At 45.2% G+C, this 18,283-nt stretch overlaps 1 protein-coding gene and 1 pseudogene across 13 annotated transcripts in view; one reads left to right on the forward strand and one right to left on the reverse strand.

The window, feature by feature from the left end:
• USP54 (ubiquitin specific peptidase 54) overlaps window positions 1–18,283 on the forward strand; it is a 257,870-nt gene that overhangs the window by 9,868 nt on the left and 229,719 nt on the right. For 7 of the 13 annotated variants that reach the window (XM_039546273.1, XM_039546285.1, XM_039546286.1 and 4 more), the window contains exon 2: window positions 8,747–8,845. The exons of 2 other annotated variants lie outside the window; for them this stretch is intronic. The gene's annotated coding sequence lies outside the window, so the exon portion shown is untranslated. Of the gene's footprint in view, window positions 1–2,953; window positions 3,104–8,746; window positions 8,846–18,283 lie in introns of all 13 variants that reach the window. 4 more of the 13 variants (XM_039546274.1, XM_039546288.1, XM_039546279.1 and 1 more) reach the window with 2 other exon arrangements.
• On the reverse strand, window positions 1,264–3,190 carry LOC120409527 (annotated as a pseudogene).

Raw genomic sequence — 18,283 nt, forward strand, 5'->3', positions numbered from 1 at the left:
GCTGGGAGTGTGGGGGAGCTGATGGGGGGTGCTACTGACGTATTACTGTGGCTCTTTGGTAAATGTACATTGGCTCCTTCTCAGGCTCAGGTTGGCACCCCTGGGCTAAGCTGAGACATGTTTGTCAGTGTTTGAGTCACATGACCACACAAAAAAGCATTCCAAATTCATAATTTTTGTAATTAGCATTTATATTATTTTTGAATTGTGACTAAATCCTTTCCTGAGTTGAGACTGTCTGCAGGAAGTTTTATCTGAAAACAGATTTGTTTCTGTTGTCAGTATTTCTGATTTACAATCTTTTAAATTGTAGCTTTTATACATAGACACTTTGCTTTGTAACAAAGGAGATGTTGGTTGTGAAATTCTAATGAGTTAGTATGGTTACCTCCTCCCCACTTTTTTTTCTACAAACTTCTGCTTGATGAAATAAGACACAAATCTGTATATGGTAATGTGAAGTTTGTTTTAAAATCTCCAATCCCCTGTCAGAAGGCATCCCTGCCTAGAGTGCCCTCTTGCAGCAGGCCACAGCATGACAGACATGCCTGCGTCAGTCTCCCGCCCCTCCCCTTCCCCCCCTTTCAGATTCTCCCAGTAAATCCACTTCAGGCTCTCTTGCCTAAATAATATACCTTCTTGGGGCCAGTTAATTACTAAGACATAGTTCATTGAATCCTCAGCAAAAGTCTCAAATATAGTTCATTTCCCACCTCTATTGTATATAATCCTCAAAACCCTGCTCTTCCCAGCAGGCAACCACACTGAGCCCTCTCCTGGGAGTCCTTCTATACCATACTCTGGTGTTGTCCACCATACCCACGCTCCTCATCAGTCCTCTTCAGTAACACTGCCAGGACATCCATGCCAGCCCTTCCAGCTAGAGTGCAACCCTGCCCTTCCCACCATGAACCCCACAGCCTCTTTGTTGGGGGAGCATCCCTCACTCCCCTGGCTCTCTCACTGCTCCCTTGAATCCAACTCTTTGGTGTGGAGATTTTGGTGGGTAAGCCCCTCCGTTGCTCCCAGGCTTTCAGCCCTCTCTGGCCCTTGGCTTCAGCTCTCTGGCTTAGAGCCAGCAATCACCTCCCACTGCTGCTGCTGTCCTTCCTGCCTTCAGTTATGGTGTTCTCTGTGCACTGTGTGCGCAAAGTCACGCTGACGGGAGCGGTGCAGTGCTCTCTGCAAAATGGCATTTCGTGCATGGTGTGCTCTGCGTGAGCCCTGGTCCCTCTTTCTTTACAGATTATGCACAGCATATTGTCATAGGTCAGCTCCCCCTGGAGCGGGCTCCTGCAGCCGGCTGTAATATGACAAGCATGCCTGTCTCAGTTCTGTAATCTTCTTCATTTGCCCTTGTTGCTTCTCCTCTCTCTTTTTCAGCATCAGCCCTTTGTGTCAGCATTCCTCCTCCAGCTGTAGCACTTTCTGTTTTCGGGCCTCCTCGTCTTGTCTGTGCGGGGCCTCAGCATCTCCCATCTTCTTTACCTTCTCTGACACTGTCTCCTCCCACCTCTTCCTACTCTTCTCGTCAAACTGAGCAAATTTCTCTTCATCTGTCTTTTCTTCTCTTCCATCTGCTTCACCAATTTGTGAGTCTGGAGCACCTTCCATTGACATGTCTCCTATTCAATTTGATCTTCTCCAGTCGCCATCTCGTTTTCCTCCTCCAGCTTCTTTTCTCTGTGTTGCTCAGCCTCCTATTTCTTCAAACTGTCCAGCCACTGCTACTCCTTTTCAACTATCTCACCCTTGGGATTGGTTTGGAGCAGAGTGTGGTGTTTGATTAAAAGTTTCATTAAATCTACTTCGCCCCACGGCACCTTGGGTCATGGGCAACTATTTCTTTAGTACAGTATGTAAAAATGTCTTGAAAGGACAAGCAACCTTGCTGGCTGGGCAGGGAGGTGGGGGATGGATTCTTTTTTCTGGGAAGGGAGAGCCTACCATCCTTTGCTTGCTGCCCATCATACAGCTCATCTTACAGCTTTCTTATAACTTTGGGGCTGTTGCTGAGCCTCATCACTCTGATTAGAATTGCTCTCTTTGCTGCTTCCCTTCTGCTGCAAGGTTGATGATTGGTGTCTTGTCATTTCAAGAGTGAAGGGACACCCCTGAGTTTGGGAAACCTCCTTAGAGGAGGGGGTGCTAAGTCCCAGCTCAGTCCTGACTTTAACTGTTATTTCTTCATCCACAAGCCTCTGTCTGGACAGCTCACGTGGTTGGAGGCTAGAGATGACTTCCGATCTGCCTTCCTCTTGGATATAATCTTGCTGACAGTCTTCTGGATTGTGCTTTCCGTTTTGCTGGCCAGTGAGTACTTCTCTGCCAAGGAGGTCCTCTGGCTCATGGAGGTTCAGCCCAACGGTCTGTGGCGCACAGAGTGATAGTTTGATTTGAGCCTGTGGAGGTCCCTATGCTGTCCTTAAAACGAGCTTTCCCAGTATTTACTGGTCTCTGGCTGCCTTTTGGCCCCTGAGCTGCAGGCTCCCTGTTTACATTGGCTTTATAGTAGCTGTATTTGCTATTTTTTTCTTTAGTTGGACTCCAGCTTTCTCTTGTCCCTTTGGCCTCAGGAGTTGCAGGGATCACCAGCACAAAGGCTTCCATCCCAGGTTTCTTGGAAGATATATGTGAGCTAAGGACAGTGACCTTTTGCCCTTTCTCAGGGACACTTCTCTTCACATGTAACTCAGTACTATTTTAATCATTGACAATGATCTCTACTAAGGGGACCCTCCCTTCCACTCGCTGGACAGCTAACTTCTCAGGAAGTACCTTGGTGTGTGTATCAGGTGCTGTAACTTGGGATCTTGTCACTCATTGAGACGGGGATGCCTCACCCCCCCGCCCCCCCGGCCCTGATTATTTCAGGTCCTCTTTTTTCTTCAGAGTCTTTTGGAACATTGCTTAGAAGATGCTGTCTTAATACTCCTCCTCCTCCTTCTTCCAGATGGGGTCTTTGGTCTCGTCCAGAACAGTAGACAATTGCTGCTTCTGGTGATTTCTCTGGGATGGTTTTTGTCATTTGCCGTGGTTCATCACTGAAGCTGCTGCTGAATATCTTGGTGGCCTCATCGCAGATCTTGTGCAGCCAGACCAGGTCGGTAATGTCCACCTGCTGCGGGAATTCAGACTGTTTGTAGTTACAGACTGCCAGCAGATGTATGGGACCAGTCGCCTCCACCATGGTTCTATCCATCTGTCTACTGCTAGGCTGGTTGCTCTTGCGCTCTCAGGCCAGGCCGGCCCCATGGTCCCTTCCTTGTCCTTGGCTTTGGCTCTCTAGCTTAGAGCCCACACAGGCACCTTCTTCTGCAGCTGCTGCTTCTCCTGGCTTCTGCACTTTTCAGCCCTGGCTTGGGGATGTCATCCAGCAAACATCACTTGTTGCTCAGCTTGCTTTCAGCCTTCCTCCAGGAAACACACTTCCCTTCTCTGGGTCTCCTGCTGCCTCTGATGCTCCCTTATCCTTCATAGCTGCTTCTGATTGGCAAAGTGGAGCTGGCACGGGGGAGCTGGACCTATTTAATTTAATTGGGTCAGCCATCTTGTGACACCCTCTTCTATAACTTTTATAAATGACAAAGTCAGTGCATTTGATAGCCCTGGAGACTGAAGTCCTCTCTTTACTCACAGAACAAGTATGCCATTGCAGTGGGGATACAAGTTTCGCTACATTGCTCTGACACTGTCTTAGTGCTGGTCTAGAGTTAGGACCAAAGGGGTGAGAGGGTAGTTCTTTTTCTATACCCATTAAATCTGCTGAGATCAAACTGTCAGCAAGGATGCAAATCATGATGCTGGTCTGTGCCCTCTAGGAATTGGGCTGGGACTAACTAATCATTTCACATAAATCACAGCTGTCAGATTTTAATAACTTTCCTTTACTACTGACAGAGGCTGAACCAGTGATCTAGAGGTGAAAAGCTCTGTATTCCATTACTAATCCCCTGAGCCATCCATATGTTCCTTTATCTAAAATCCTTGTTGTCCTCTTAAATAGAGTATGGGGTAAAAATCTGGTGTCACTGGCATTTGAGAATACTCTAACATTGTCCACTCCAATTGTCCACTGTGCGTGTGAGGGCACAGAAGTTAAATATAGCAACAATTTCTTACACGCTAGGGCTTTTCATGAGAAATCCTCAGTGACCGTTGTTGAAATCCAACCATATGGCAAAACCCATTTTTATCTTAAAACCATTAGCTAAGAACCTATTGGTACTATTAATTGGAATATAAATCCACAGCTCTTGTAAATGGCATGCTGAGAGCTATTAACTTCAGGCTCCTGCTAAGAAAACAGATTTCAATAAAATACTGTTAAGAGCAGCAAAATTGTACTAACACATCTGTCCATCATATCAAGTTTTATTTTTTTTTCTTATCTCTGGAGGCTTTTGAAATTGTGTTGTCATTTTTATTTGTCATCCATTATTAATGTTTATTGAATACAGTCGAGATGCTTGGTCCTGTAAAAAGTACAGTAGAAGACAGTTTCTGACAGAACAGTTTGGACACACAAACTGGGTTGATCTCAAAGCAGAGTAAATAATAGTATTAACCTTGCAATATGAAGAGTGTTTCAGCAGCTTGCAAAATTGGGCACAGATTCCTTTACAAAAAAAAAAGGGGGGGGAGGGGTTAAACACTTTCATGACCATCTAAAATTTTCATCATTTTTTAGATAAAATTTCTCAGCAAATGGCTTAGCAAAATTCATTGTTCAGAAAAATGTAAATGCTGTACTCTCATATTTATACTAAGTTTTTGGTAAATTTTTAAAAAGTTACCTTTTACATTTACTTTTTTCTTTTTCTTTTTTGTTGTTGGCTTTTTTGCCTTGTACAAACTCCTGACCAGCACCTTCCTCTTTTCTTAGATCATGCCTGTTTTGACATAACAATATTTTCCTCTTTCCCATAACGTTTGTTGCTCTCTTTCTTAAGTGTCTGAAGGAGTTTGTCAGTCTTGGTTTTGTCATTTTGCTGCCCATTTTATTTTATACCACTTGTTTCCTAGGGATATTCTTATTAACCTGTATAGGGGTTGAGTCCACATTGATATCCAGAGGTAAAAGAATCCATTTCTCAAAGCTCTTTGGGAGACTAAATATGAACGTTCTTTTCTCTTGCTCTACTTAATTGTTCAAATCTGAAGTTTTAACATTTTATTTTCTTTAATTGTATATATGATCTGTATAATTTGTGTGTAATTCTGATCTACAATGCTGCCTCTCTGGGTGTGTTTTTTATGACTCAAAACATTTAATTCCAGCTATTATCTATCAAGTTTAGCACAAAGAAGTTCCATTAACTCCCTGGATGAAATTGCTGTACTTGTACATCGCTTTTAGTGTTTTTAGGCTTAGAATTCACTTCTAGAGAATTGACAGAAAGTAGCTCAAAATGTTTTCAGTGAAAATTAAGAAATAAGGCTACTAAAGATGTCCTGAGTCTTTTTGTCAGTGACGGTGTAAAAGATAGGTGAAAGAAGATATTGGAATGTGCTACTGATGAGACTTGAGTCTCACTGTTGCTGTCTGTTGGGAGCATTTTTCTTCACCTGTATTTGAATTCTTTCTGGTGATGTGATGGCAACTATTCTTTATCTATATATTGCTGTAATTCCTGGCTACCTGAGAGGCTGGTTTTCTTTCTGTATTTTCCCATGATAGATGAGATGTGTGGATTTGATCAACTTTGCAGTCTCCATGTTTGAAAGTCTGGAGGAGAATCACAGAATACCAGGGTTGGAAGGGACCTCAGGAGGTCATCTAGTCCAACCCCTTGCTCAAAGCAGGACCAATCCCCAGACAGATTTTTGCCCCAGATCCCTAAATGGCCCCCTCAAGGATTGAACGCCTTTGCTGTGGAATTTCTCTTTTTACCATGCCTTTGATGAATTGTGAGCCTTGTTTATGGGTGCATTATTATGTTGTTCTTGTGGAGTGGTACTTTCCTTTTTTTGGGGTGGGGGAGAGAGTTTAGCCTTAAGAAATTGCATGTGTGCTGACATTAAGGTGCATTTTTATAATTTTTATAATCTTATAAAATAAATATGCATGCCACTGTGGAACATGCCAAAGAAATAGCAAACCCTTGGCCCAAAGAGTTGATAATCTAAGACCGAAGCAGGTATGATAATGTATGTCAAGGTTCCTTCCCCACTCTGGACTTTAGAGTACAGGTATGAGGACCTGCATGTGAACCCCTAAACTGAATTACCATCTTAGATTTGGTTTTGCTGCCACCACTCCTAAATACTAACTCCCTTCCCTGGATAGTCTTGAGAGACTTCTTCACCAAGTTCCTGGTGAACACTGATCCAATTCCTTGGATCTTAACATAAGGAGAATTTAACCATCCCTCCTCCTTTCCCCCACCAATTCCTGGTGAGTCCGATCCAATCCCCCTGGATCTTAAAACAAGGAGAAATCAATCAGGTTCTTAAAAATAGGTTCTTTTAATTAAAGAAAGGTAAAAATCATCTCTGTAAAATCAGGATGGAAAATAACTTTACAGAGTAATCAGATTCATAGAGCCCAGAGGAGCCCCCTCTAGCCTTAGGTTCAAAGTACAGCAAACAGAGCTAAATCCTCTTAGCAAAAAGGAACATTTACAAGTTGAGAAAACAAAGATTAAAACTAACACACCTTGCCTGGCTGTTACTTACAAGTTTGAAATATGAGAGACTGGTTCAGAAAGATTTGGAGAGCATGGATTGATGTCTGGTCCCTCTTAGTCCCAAGAGCGAACAACCCCAAAACAAAGAGCACACAAACAAAAGCCTTCCCCCCACAAAGATTTGAAAGTATCTTGTCCCTTTATTGGTCCTTTGGGTCAGGTGTCAGCCAGGTTACCTGAGCTTCTTAACCCTTTACAGGTAAAAGGATTTTGGTGTGTCTGGCCAGGAGGGATCTTGTAGTATTGTACACAGGAGGGCTGTTCCCTTCCCTTTATAGTTATGACAATATACAACAAACACAAAGTGAACACAGATTGGTATCTCATAGCTATCATATTTCATGGGGTAGTTGGAGTTTCAGAAAATTTTTCAAAGGTTAGAAGGACTCCCATATGCTTATTGGGAGACAGCCCCAGCCTAATGGGGTGGTGTGGGAAAAAAAGTACAAAATGTGGAGTGAGTGAAAGAGATGGTTGTAATCAGGTGAGAACCCTGTGTGAAATACAGGGAAACCTTACAGATTCACTAAGCTTTCCATATCTACATCAGCCCTTGTTCAACAAGTTAAATTCTTCTAATATCTTGTAAAGTTTGTATTTTGGAAGGTTTGGTTTCTGATCTGTAAATCTCAATGGATATTTGCGGTAGCCAGTATTGGATTGTTGTTCTTGCCTTTTTTTTTTCCTTCTAGAATTTTGTGAATGACTCTTTTTGCTAAAAAGAATGAATGAACTAAAAATACACAAGTGACTCAGAAATACCAAAGACAGCTTGTAGAGGAATTTTTTTCTATTAAAATTTTATGGAAATGCCCAAAGATGAAAAATACTTTGGGAAACGGCCAGTAAAGTGTGTGTCAAAGCATGAGATGCCAGGAGACTTTCTGGTGTTCCTCCCGGGATTTCCAATAGAGAAAGTGTATAAAGTGATCAATAAACAACTAGGAATGCATTTGTTAGCATAGCAGTACATGTGCAGTCACTATGACACAGAAACAGGTCAATGCTTTGAATAGATCTGCATGGCATTGTAGAATATAGGACACTACTGTTGGGGTAAAATGAAGGAAATAACTTGGATAAGAACATGGAAAGGGGTAACAGTGATAATATGGAGTGTATCTGATCACTTTGAAACGTTCTGCAAGATCTGCCTGTTTTCTAAAACTTTTTTTGCCATACTGTAATCAAAGTGTATTAAACTAGCATACAAGCATAGCATCCTAAAATCTGGGAAAGATGAAGTGGAGTATTCTGTATGAAGTCCGCTGTCTCTATGCTAATTTACCTGTCCAGTATTTTATATAATTTGGTAATGGGTACTATAGGAAGCTCATAGATAAATATTTCTGGAATGTAGAAAAGAATCACCAAAAGTACATCAGTGTATTTGATGTGGTGATTTTATATATTTAATTTTGTTATTTAAATCCGAAGAGGACTGGAAAAGAATGCTTACACCCCCAAAAAGTTTTAGCGGGAACTTAATTGTACCTAAGGATGCATAATAGTTTTTATTCTAACCACTGGTTTTCAGTTGCTCCTAACGTGTTGAAATTTTCCAGACTGAGTCTTTGCCCACAGATGAATCTTTTGGTAAGTTTCAGATAAAACATATTTAAATGTTTTTGAATAAGACAAGCGTGTGTAAGGGGAAGGAGATGGGGTGGATAGAGAATATGCATTTCCTGTTACAGAAACATTCTGGCAACTTGTCGTCTTTTCTTCTGGACTAGCTGGGATTTAAAAGTTGGCATGGAAAATAGTCCTCATTGTGGAAAAACACACTTTCAAATGGCATTCTTACTTTTTTGAGGAGAAGGTTTTATTTCTGAATTTCTTTCAGTGATCAGTCCTGTTTACTACTGTTAATTACGTGGATAGCTGAAAGAAACTCCTATACTTTTTTTTTTAATTCTAAAATTAACCAATTTGCTGATCTTTCTTTTCTCTCTGTTTTGTCACATTTTGAGCATCATCCGTCCTCCTCTCTGCCTATTTTCCTCTTCCATCACACCTGCAAGGTGAAACTGATGCATAGTCTATTTCTCTCATAGCTCCTGGTGACCCAGCAGAAGCCAGCTGACTCAGAGATGAAAAGCAATAAAGCATCATCATTTTACTAGAACAGAAAGGTTTCCTACAACAGGCGCAAAGTATGAAATTTTCCCTCTGGTGTTACTGTTCTTACCAATGTTTTCTGGGCAGAAGCAGCAGCACTGGCATGATCTTCTCCCGTGGAGTTATCCTGCACAGGAATATATGAAGTTGGGGGAGAGGAGGTGGAAAATGCAGAATACCTGCAACGACGTGTCCAATTGAGTCCCCTGATTCAACTGTGAAAAATAATATTTACAGGTTCAGGTGCAGAAAGATATCACTGCATTTTTTTCCTCTGCCATGTGATATGTGAAACTTGTAGGTACTATCTAGGCAAGTACTGGTATTGCTCAGCACACCTCTTTCTTTCAAGTGTTTTCATTACTCTTCTATGCTAAAGCATTTAGTATTTATTGAAAAGATAAATATAAGCAACATAACCGATGAAAAATCGTTCATATCTGAGATGCTCGTTTTTCATACATGCATACAAAGCAAGTTTTATGTGAAACTTTATTTGGAACTCCCTGGCTTTATTTGGAACTTCCGGGAGTCTGAAATTCAAAATACAGAAGAGGATTCTAATTAAACGCGGGTTTTTTTTATTTAGGAATCCTCAGTTTCTTTGCATTTGGATTTTTACAACAGAGTGTAAAATTTATCATCAATCTAACTGTTTTTAGTTCAAATCAAACTATTTAGTATATATGCTGTTGGCTGAAAATTTATTTGCTGTATTTCAACTTTCTCTTGCTTCCATTCCCTCCTCTTTTTTTTTTTTTTTTTGGAGAGGGTATGGAGTAAAAATGTATGCAGTATTTTTACAGCTTCCTAGTCATGGGTTTCCCTTCTTCCAATGGTTACTCAGCATGTCAGAATTAATTTGAGTATTGACATGAATGCTAAACACAGGACCCATATTGTTATGGAAAGAAGTGAATAAATTACCATGTTCATGCTGTATGTAATTGCATAGGTGGCAGCCATGCTTATGGTGCCGAGTCAGGGGTCGGCAACCTTTCAGAAGTGGTGTGCCGAGTCTTCATTTATTCACTCTAATTTAAAGTTTTGCATGCCAGTAATACATTTTAACGTTTTTAGAAGGTCTCTTTAAGTGTATGACATGTAACTAAACTATTGTTGTATGTAAAGTAAATAAGGGTTTTAAAATGTTTAAGAAACTTCATTTAAAATTAAATTAAAATCAGAGCCCCCTGGACCAGTGGCCAGAACCCAGGCAGCGTGAGTGCCACTGAAAATCAGCTCGCATGCCGCCTTTGGCACATGTGCCATAGGTTGCCTACCCCTGTTCTGAGTGGTCTCAATTGTTTAACACATACACGTTTCCTTATTTGCTTCATTGTAACAATGGAAATGCTGTTCTCATGTTAAAGGAATCATAGAATCTCAGGGTTGGAAGGGACCTCAGGAGGTCATCTAGTCTAACCCCCTGCTCAAAGCAGGACCAAACCCAACTAAATCATCCCAGCCAGGGCTTTGTCAAGCCTGACCTTAAAAACCTCTAAGGAAGGAGATTCCACCACCTCCCTAGGTAACCCATTCCAGTTCTTCACCACCCTACTAGTGAAAAAGTTTTTCCTAATGTCCAACCTAAACCTCCCCCTCTGCAACTTGAGACCATTACTCCTTGTTCTGTCATCTTCTACCACTGAGAACAGTCTAGATCCATCCTCTTTGGAACCCCCTTTCAGGTAGTTGAAAGCAGCTATCAAATCCCCCCTCATTCTTCTCTTCTGCAGGCTAAACAATCTCAGTTCCCTCAGCCTCTCATAAGTCATGTGCTCCAGCCCCCTAATCATTTTTGTTGCCCTCCGCTGGAGACTCTCCAGTTTATCCACATCCTTCTTGTAGTGTGGGGCCCAAAACTGGACACAGTACTCCAAATGAGGCCTCACCAGTGCTGAGTAGAGGGGAATGATCACATCCCTCGATCTGCTGGAAATGCCCCTACTTATACAACCCAAAATGCCATTAGCCTTCTTGGCAACAAGGGCACACTGTTGACTCATATTCAGCTTTTCGTCCACCGTAACCCCTAGGTCCTTTTCTGCAGAACTGCTGCCCAGCCATTCGGTCCCTAGTCTGTAGCAGTGCATGGGATTCTTCCGTCCTAAGTGCAGGACTCTGTACTTGTCCTTGTTGAACCTCATCATATTTCTTTTGGCGGAAAGCTCTGAGAATTCTCAGCCGTAAACTCTGAGTTTTCTGCATTCTAAATGCATGTTGTTTTTTGTGATGTCTTTGCTTATGTGAGTTGAAATTCGGGTGCCAGCAGATGACTGTTGTGAGCCTGTGATCCTTGGCACCCCTTTGTTCACACGTTAAACCAGAGGTCGGCAACCTTTGGCATGTGGCCCATCAGGGTAATCAGCTAATGGGCCATGAAACATTTTGTTTACGTTGACTGTCCACAGCCTGCACCCCCTCCCCCCAGCTCCCAGTGGTCACGGTTTGCCGTTCCTGGCCAATGGGAGCTGCAGGAAGCGGCAGGCAGCATGTCCGTGTGGCTCGCGGCTTCCTGCAGCTCCCATTGGCCGGGAACGGTGAACCGCAGCCACTGGGAGCTGTGGGGGGCTGTGCCTGCGGATGGTCAACGTAAACAAAATGTCTCGCAGCCCGCCAACGGATTACCCCAATGGGCTGCATGCCGAAGGTTGCTGACCCCTGCCCTAAACAGTACTGCAGTGTTTGTACTGCCTTGTAAGTCGTCATTTCAAAAGTAACAATGCACTGGTCAGTGATGTCATTGTGAAATGTATGTGGCAATGCTGTTTGGATACTCACTGATGTTATGCTTTAAAGTCTGAGACTAAAACATGTTTAAACCAGGCATGTCAGGGGAGTTGATAAACAAGTTTTCTCCAGACAAAGGAAAGAGGCCAACACCTCAGACCAGATATGGCTAAATTCAGTGTGCTATTCATTTGAATAGAAGATTGCAGAAAGAACACTTACATTGTAAAATTGCAGCAGGAAACATCCTGTGGGAGCACACCAGGGAACACCTTAATGAAGATGGAGTTGGCATTGTGGAGGAGACAGGAGACTAAACTCCAGGGGATCAGTTTGACCTTAGAAACAGAGACAAACTTTGAGATATAAAGAGACATTGTGGCTCTCAGATCTGGGTACCCTCAGTAACATGTTACACTGGTGCAGTCAAACAGAATTTAAACACAGCTTACTATTTTAAATGAGGTTTGCACTTCAAGCACTGGTAAAATAATTTTAAGTGATTCTCTAGTGAAGAGATTAGGAAAAGTTAAAGGTTACAGTTTTATTATTTTTTATCTTTTTTTTATTTTGGGTGAGGAAATAGGGGGGGGAAAAGGAAGTGGAAAAATGAGTAGACATGCTAAAGGAAATGAGGGCAAAGACATCGTCCTCAACGAGGCAGCCACACAACTCAAACTGACTGAGATAGAGTTACAGAAGTTGGATGTGGCAGAGTGGACTAAAAGGATGGAAATGGCTAATATAGAGAAGGATAGGGTTGCCAGGTCAGCACCACTGACCGGCCCACTAAAAGTACAGTCGGTGGTGCAACGGGGCTAAGGCAGGCTCCTTGCCTACCATGGCTCCTGGAAGCGGTGGCACGTCCCCCTTTGGCTCCTAGGCTCAGGGGCAGCCAGGGAGTTCTGCGTGCTGCCCCCGCCCTGAGCGCTGTCTCCCCAGCTCCTGTTTACCGGGAACTGTGGCTGAGGGCGCTGGGGCCAGGGGTGCTCCGGTGGAGCCGCCTGCCTGCCCAGCACTGAGACCATGCTGGGGCTGGGGGCACTCCGGTGGCACCACCTTCCTAGCGCTGGGGTGCTCTGGCCACACTGCCCGCCCGCCCAGTGCTGGGGCTGGGCTGGGGGTGCTCTGGCCATGCTACGGCCACGCCGCCTGCCTAGTGCTGGGCCTGGGAGTACTCCGGCCATGCCGCCCGCCCAGAGCTGGGCCCAAGGGCACGTGGTGGGGGCAGCAGCTGCAGGAGGGCGGTGTGCTCCAGGCACCGGTGGGAGAGCGAAAGGGAAGGGGCCTTGTGCAGAGAGGGAGGGGCCGGAGGCTAGCCTCCCCGAAGGGTGCGTTCACCATGGTTGTATTGCAAAGGTTTCAAATTACAACTGATGTATATAGAGTAAAATTTTAGAGGTCTCAGGATGAATGATAAGTTGAGTCATAGAGAATATGTATATAAATTTTGTGATTTGATGAGAAAAAGTGCCCAAGGGAAGGAGGCAGAGAATTATGACCAGTTGTTTGATCTCTTAATTGAGAAACAGTTCCTCAGTATGAGTTCAAAGGAGATCAGACAAGCTATCTGGGATAAACCCATTGGCTCAGTCCAAAAACTTGCTGATCTAGCTGATACATATATGCAAGATAAAGGATCCAGTGACTGCAAGCCACGTCGGGGGGAGGAGGGTGGGCAGAAGCCTGGAGTAAAGTAGGTGCACTTCATTTTACTCCTGGGAAGGAGGAGTGTGGTTAAGAGTCCAGGCATTTACCACCCCAGAACTGATTCCCTGTAGAAGAGAATGGTCCAAGAAGGTGTTTCATATGTGGGTCTACTGAACACATGAGAAACAATTGCCCTATGCTAAATGGATCTAAGCCCACACCCTGTCCAGCCCAGGTTAATGTAGCTGTCATTAGCACAGAAGTGCCTCTGGGAGCTTCAGTAAATTCCATATACACCTCCAACAGGTCAGACCTCACACAATTAATCGAAGTTGCCACGGCGAATTGCAAAGAATGCCTAGGGTGGAGAGAGGCTGGTGTCTGGATTTCTCTGGTCAGGGAAATATAGGTTAAAACAAAACAAAACACCATGTTACCTGGCCAGGAAGAAGATCTCCTAGCACTGGGAAGTGTGAGGGGTGTCTAGTCCAGCCAGGCCTAACGAGATAAAAAGGGCCAGTTAACCCTGTGACAGGCTGTGCTTGGAGGAGAGTCAGGCTTGATAAAGTTTAATGGCTGATGAAGCCCCGTTGCGGCAGGAGCTGGAGTAGGCATAAAGAGAGGAAATTTGTGTTGGGAGGGCTACAGGGGAAGTAGGCTGCAGTCACTTCCCAGAAGAAGGGAAGTGTGTTTGGGGCTACAGCACTGAAGTAGTCTGTGGTTACTCCTTGGGGGGGAAAAGAGTTTGGGCTGGTAAACCCAGAGAGAGGAGGGACCAGATGATAGAGCAGAGATGCTGCCATGGGGAAGGACAAAGGCTCTGGTAATCCTTACAAGCAACTAGTTGTGCCTGCCCAGCACCATGAGGAGTTAATGTTGCTGGCCATTTACTGACCTTTTGCTCATCACTTGGGGTCAGAGCATAGGCATAGTTTGACTGCTGTATTTGGGAGGGCAGCATGTGCCTGCATGCTGAAACCAGTTCCCCTGCCTGGAGTGGTATCTGTGGTGGGGGGAATGGGCTCGCTTAATGGGGAAGCCCCAGCTGCTACTACTGTTTGCTAAGTGTGGGAGCTGCTGCAGTGATGCTGCTGTTCTGGTGCCTCTTGGTGCTACTGTGCCCGCCTTTCTGCTGTGGCTGCTGCCAAAGGGATGCTGCATTCCAGGCTCCCTCTTCCTCCCTGGCCCACCCCTTCCTCTGGCCCACCCCTCCATCCCGTTCTCTTCCCCCTGCCCTATCCCACCCACCTTTCCAACTGCCTCTTTCCACCCATCCCATTTCTCCCACCTGACCCCTTACCCTGCTCACCTGTGAGTACTCATCATTGTACAGGAAACAGGATTGTAGCCATGCAGGATGCTCAGTACATATAGAAGGCGGCAAAGACAGGCACTAGAACCCAGGAGGCGGCATCCAGTTGCAGAGGTATCAACCCGCAGTGGTCACCCTCACCCAGCAGAAATAGCTCCATTCAGCTCCCCACTCAGCTGCCAAGGAGAAGGGCTGAATGAGCCAGAAACAGTGTGTGTGGGGGGGGTAAGACAGAGTTCCCCATCCCAGCAGGCCTACTAGAGCAAGTCCTGCAAGAGCAGCTTGGTGCTCGTAGAAATCGGGGGCGGGGGTGGGGAGCAGCGGCATGTGACTCTGTGTGCTCCCCCCATCCCCTCAAACTACATCCATGGGGCACAGTAGGCCAAAGCAGAACTTTTATTGGCCAGGGGTATAAAATAATGTGAGGGACTATTGAACATTTCTGAGTTTTCTCAGAACAGAGAGAGAGATTCAGGACCCCAAAAAGTTTCTTTACATCCCTTGCCTGTGATAAGACATTTTTAGGGTAATTGTGGGCCCTATGCCATGGCCTACTCAAAAGGGGGAAGAGATCTTGGTGGTAGTGGATTTTGCCAGTAGATATCCAGAAGCAGTGCTCTAAAATAGAAGCTGACTGTGACAAAAGTTCTTTTTCGCTATTTTCAGTAGACTGCGTTTCCCTGTAGCAGAGGTCCCCAAACTGGGGCATGTCCCTGTAGAGGCATGCAGAAGAACTTTTTTTTGGGGGGGGGAGGGGCATGCAGTGGGCCCAGGCCAGCCTTCATAGGGAGCACCATCCAGCCTTGCCCCACCCGCAGCTCTGCTCCAACCCCAGTCCCCACTACAGCCCAGCTGTGGCTCTGCTCCCAGCCTCAGGCCCTGGCCTAGCCCCCAGCCTCAGCCACCTTACCCCTGTCCGTGTTCCCTTCCACCACCCCACCCCCAGTCCTGGCTGGGAGGCGGGTCGTGACCCTGAAAAGTTTGGGGACCACTGCCCTAAAGAGATTGTGGGCCAAATTTCATGTCTCAGCTATTCAGTGAATTATGGGAGCTGTGTGGAGTGAAACAACTAAAGACAAATGGTCCCACAGACAAATGGTTTGGTGGAGAGCTTCAATGGGACACTGAGATCCATGCTGGGGATGTAGGTCAACAAGTGGGCCGAGACCTGGGATGAAATGTTACCTTATGTGTTTGCTTATAGGCAAGTGGCCCAAGAGTCTTCAAGGATTGCCCCATTTGATCTTCTCTATGAAAGGAAAGTGAGAGGACTCCTAGAGCTCAGAGACTTATTGAAAGGGGATTCTGAGGCAGAGGGGGAGCCAGTGACTGAATATGTACAAAGGTTCTGAAAAGAGTTCAGAGACATGGTGGAGGTGGTTCAAACTAACCTCACTCACAGCTGAGCAGAACAAAAGGCATGGTTTAATAAATGTGCTTTTTTGAAGTAGGGGACTTGGTGTTGGTACTTATCTCTGTGGAGAATAACAAAATGCAAAACTCATGGGAGGGACCTGTTGAAGTGTTAGAAGAGGTGAATGAATGTACATATGTTAAAAGGCCTCCCATTAAAGCAGTCCTGCAGCTGGTACATATGAATAGGCTTAAAGCTTACCACAGTCAGCAACCAATGGTAAACATGATTTGTTGTGTTGAAGGAAAAACTGAGGCATCATACCTCATTGATTTGATGGCTGAATGCCAAAGAGATTGGCTACTTTTAAATATTGAGGTATGCTATGGGTTAATACTAGCTGAAAAGTCGGAGGTAATGTCTATGCTGCAAGCATACAAGCAAGTATTATCCAACAAGGATTCGTGATGATTCATTAAATCATCATGTGCCCAGTCAGACCTACCGTACCACTGGCAAGGTGCAAAAGCAAATTCAAACACGGGGGTGATTAAAGAGTCTGGCAGGCCCTGGACATTGCCAGTTGTCTTGGTCCCTAAGAAAGATAACTTTAACATTTTGTGTTTATTATAGAAAACTGAGTGCTGTCATTGTTCTAGATGCATATCCTGTGCTCAGAATTGATGATATGCTTGATAGTTCGAGCAAAGCTAGACTTAGCATGTCTAACCTTGTGAAAGGTTATTGGCAGATCCCTTTAGATAAAGATGCATAGAAAAAACTACTTTTGTTACTGATATGGGATTGTATGAGTTCAAAATATTACCTTTCAGATTCATTAATGCAGGAGCTACTTTTCAGAGGCTGGTGAGCTGAGTTTTAAATAGATTGCAGGACTCCACAGAGGGCCTATTTTTATCACATTGCAATTTTTAGCAGCTCTTGGTCAAATCATATGAAACACGCTGGAATTGTACAGTTAAAACTCAGAGATGTAGGTCTGATTGCAAAGGCATCTAAATGTAAAATTTTAGCAGCCAAAGTTCCATACATGGGACACTGGGTAGGGGGTATCCAGATCTCCCTTGATCCCTTGAGAGGAAAAGCTACTGTTAATTGGCCTGTGCCTCTAACCAAACAGCAGGTCCAGTCTTTCATAGGCTTAGGGTATGTCTACACTACAAGAGTAGTTCGATTTAACTTAGTTCGAATTTGTGGATTCGACCTTATGAATTCGAATTTGTGTATCCACACTAAGGACACTAATTCGACTTTGTGAGTCCACACTAATGGGGCAAGCGTCGACATTGGAAGCGGTGCATTCTGGGCAGCTATCCCACAGTTCCCGCAGTCCCCGCTTCCCATTGGAATGCTGGGTAGAGCCCCAATGCCTGCTGGGGGAAAAATGTGTCGAGGGTGGTTTTGGGTAACTGTCGTCATTCAACCGTCACTCCCGCCCTCTCTCCCTGAAAGCGCCGGCGGGAAATCTGTTACCGCACTTTTCTGGTCAGTGACAGCGTGGACGCCACAGCACTGCGAGCACGGAGCCCGCTGCGATCATCGCTGCACTTATGGCCGTTGTCAACTCCTCTCACCTTATCGTCCACCTCTTCCACAGTCAGCTGCTGAGAAATCGGGCGAGGAGGCTCCGGCAGCGCGGTGAGGACATGAAGTGTCAGAGTGGCACAGACCTCTCAGAAAGCACGGGATCCCGCGCCGCGGAGATCATGGAGGCAATGGGTCACATTCATGCTATGGGACGGCGATTCTGGGCCGGGAAACAAGCACGGACTGGTGGGACCGCATAGTGCTGCAGGTCTGGGATGAATCACAGTGGCTGCGAAACTTCAGGATGCGTAAGGGCACTTTCCTTGAACTGTGTGACTTGCTGGCCCCTGCCCTGAAGCGCCAGGACACCCGGATGCGAGCAGCCCTGAGTGTGCAGAAGCGAGTGGCCATAGCCCTCTGGAAACTTGCAACGCCAGACAGCTACCGGTCAGTAGCGAACCACTTTGGCGTGGGCAAATCTACCGTGGGGGTTGCTGTGAAGCAAGCAGCCCACGCAATCGTTGACCTACTGCTCTCAAAGGTAGTGACCCTGGGAAACGTCCAGGTCGTCATAGATGGCTTCGCCGCGATGGGATTCCCAAACTGCGGTGGGGCTATAGATGGCACTCACATCCCTATCCTGGGACCGGCCCACCAGGCCAGCCAGTATATTAACCGAAAGGGCTACTTTTCAATGGTGCTGCAAGCACTGGTGGACCATAGGGACGTTTACCAACATCACGTCGGGTGGCGGGCAAGGTTCATGACGCGCGTGTTTTCAGGAACTCTGGTCTGTTTAGACGCCTGCAGGAAGGTAGTTTCTTCCCGGACCACAAAATAAGTGTTGGGGATGTGGAGATGCCTACAGTGATCCTC

This window comes from Mauremys reevesii, linkage group 7, assembly GCF_016161935.1.
Source record: "Mauremys reevesii isolate NIE-2019 linkage group 7, ASM1616193v1, whole genome shotgun sequence".
Lineage (NCBI taxonomy): Eukaryota > Metazoa > Chordata > Testudines > Geoemydidae > Mauremys > Mauremys reevesii.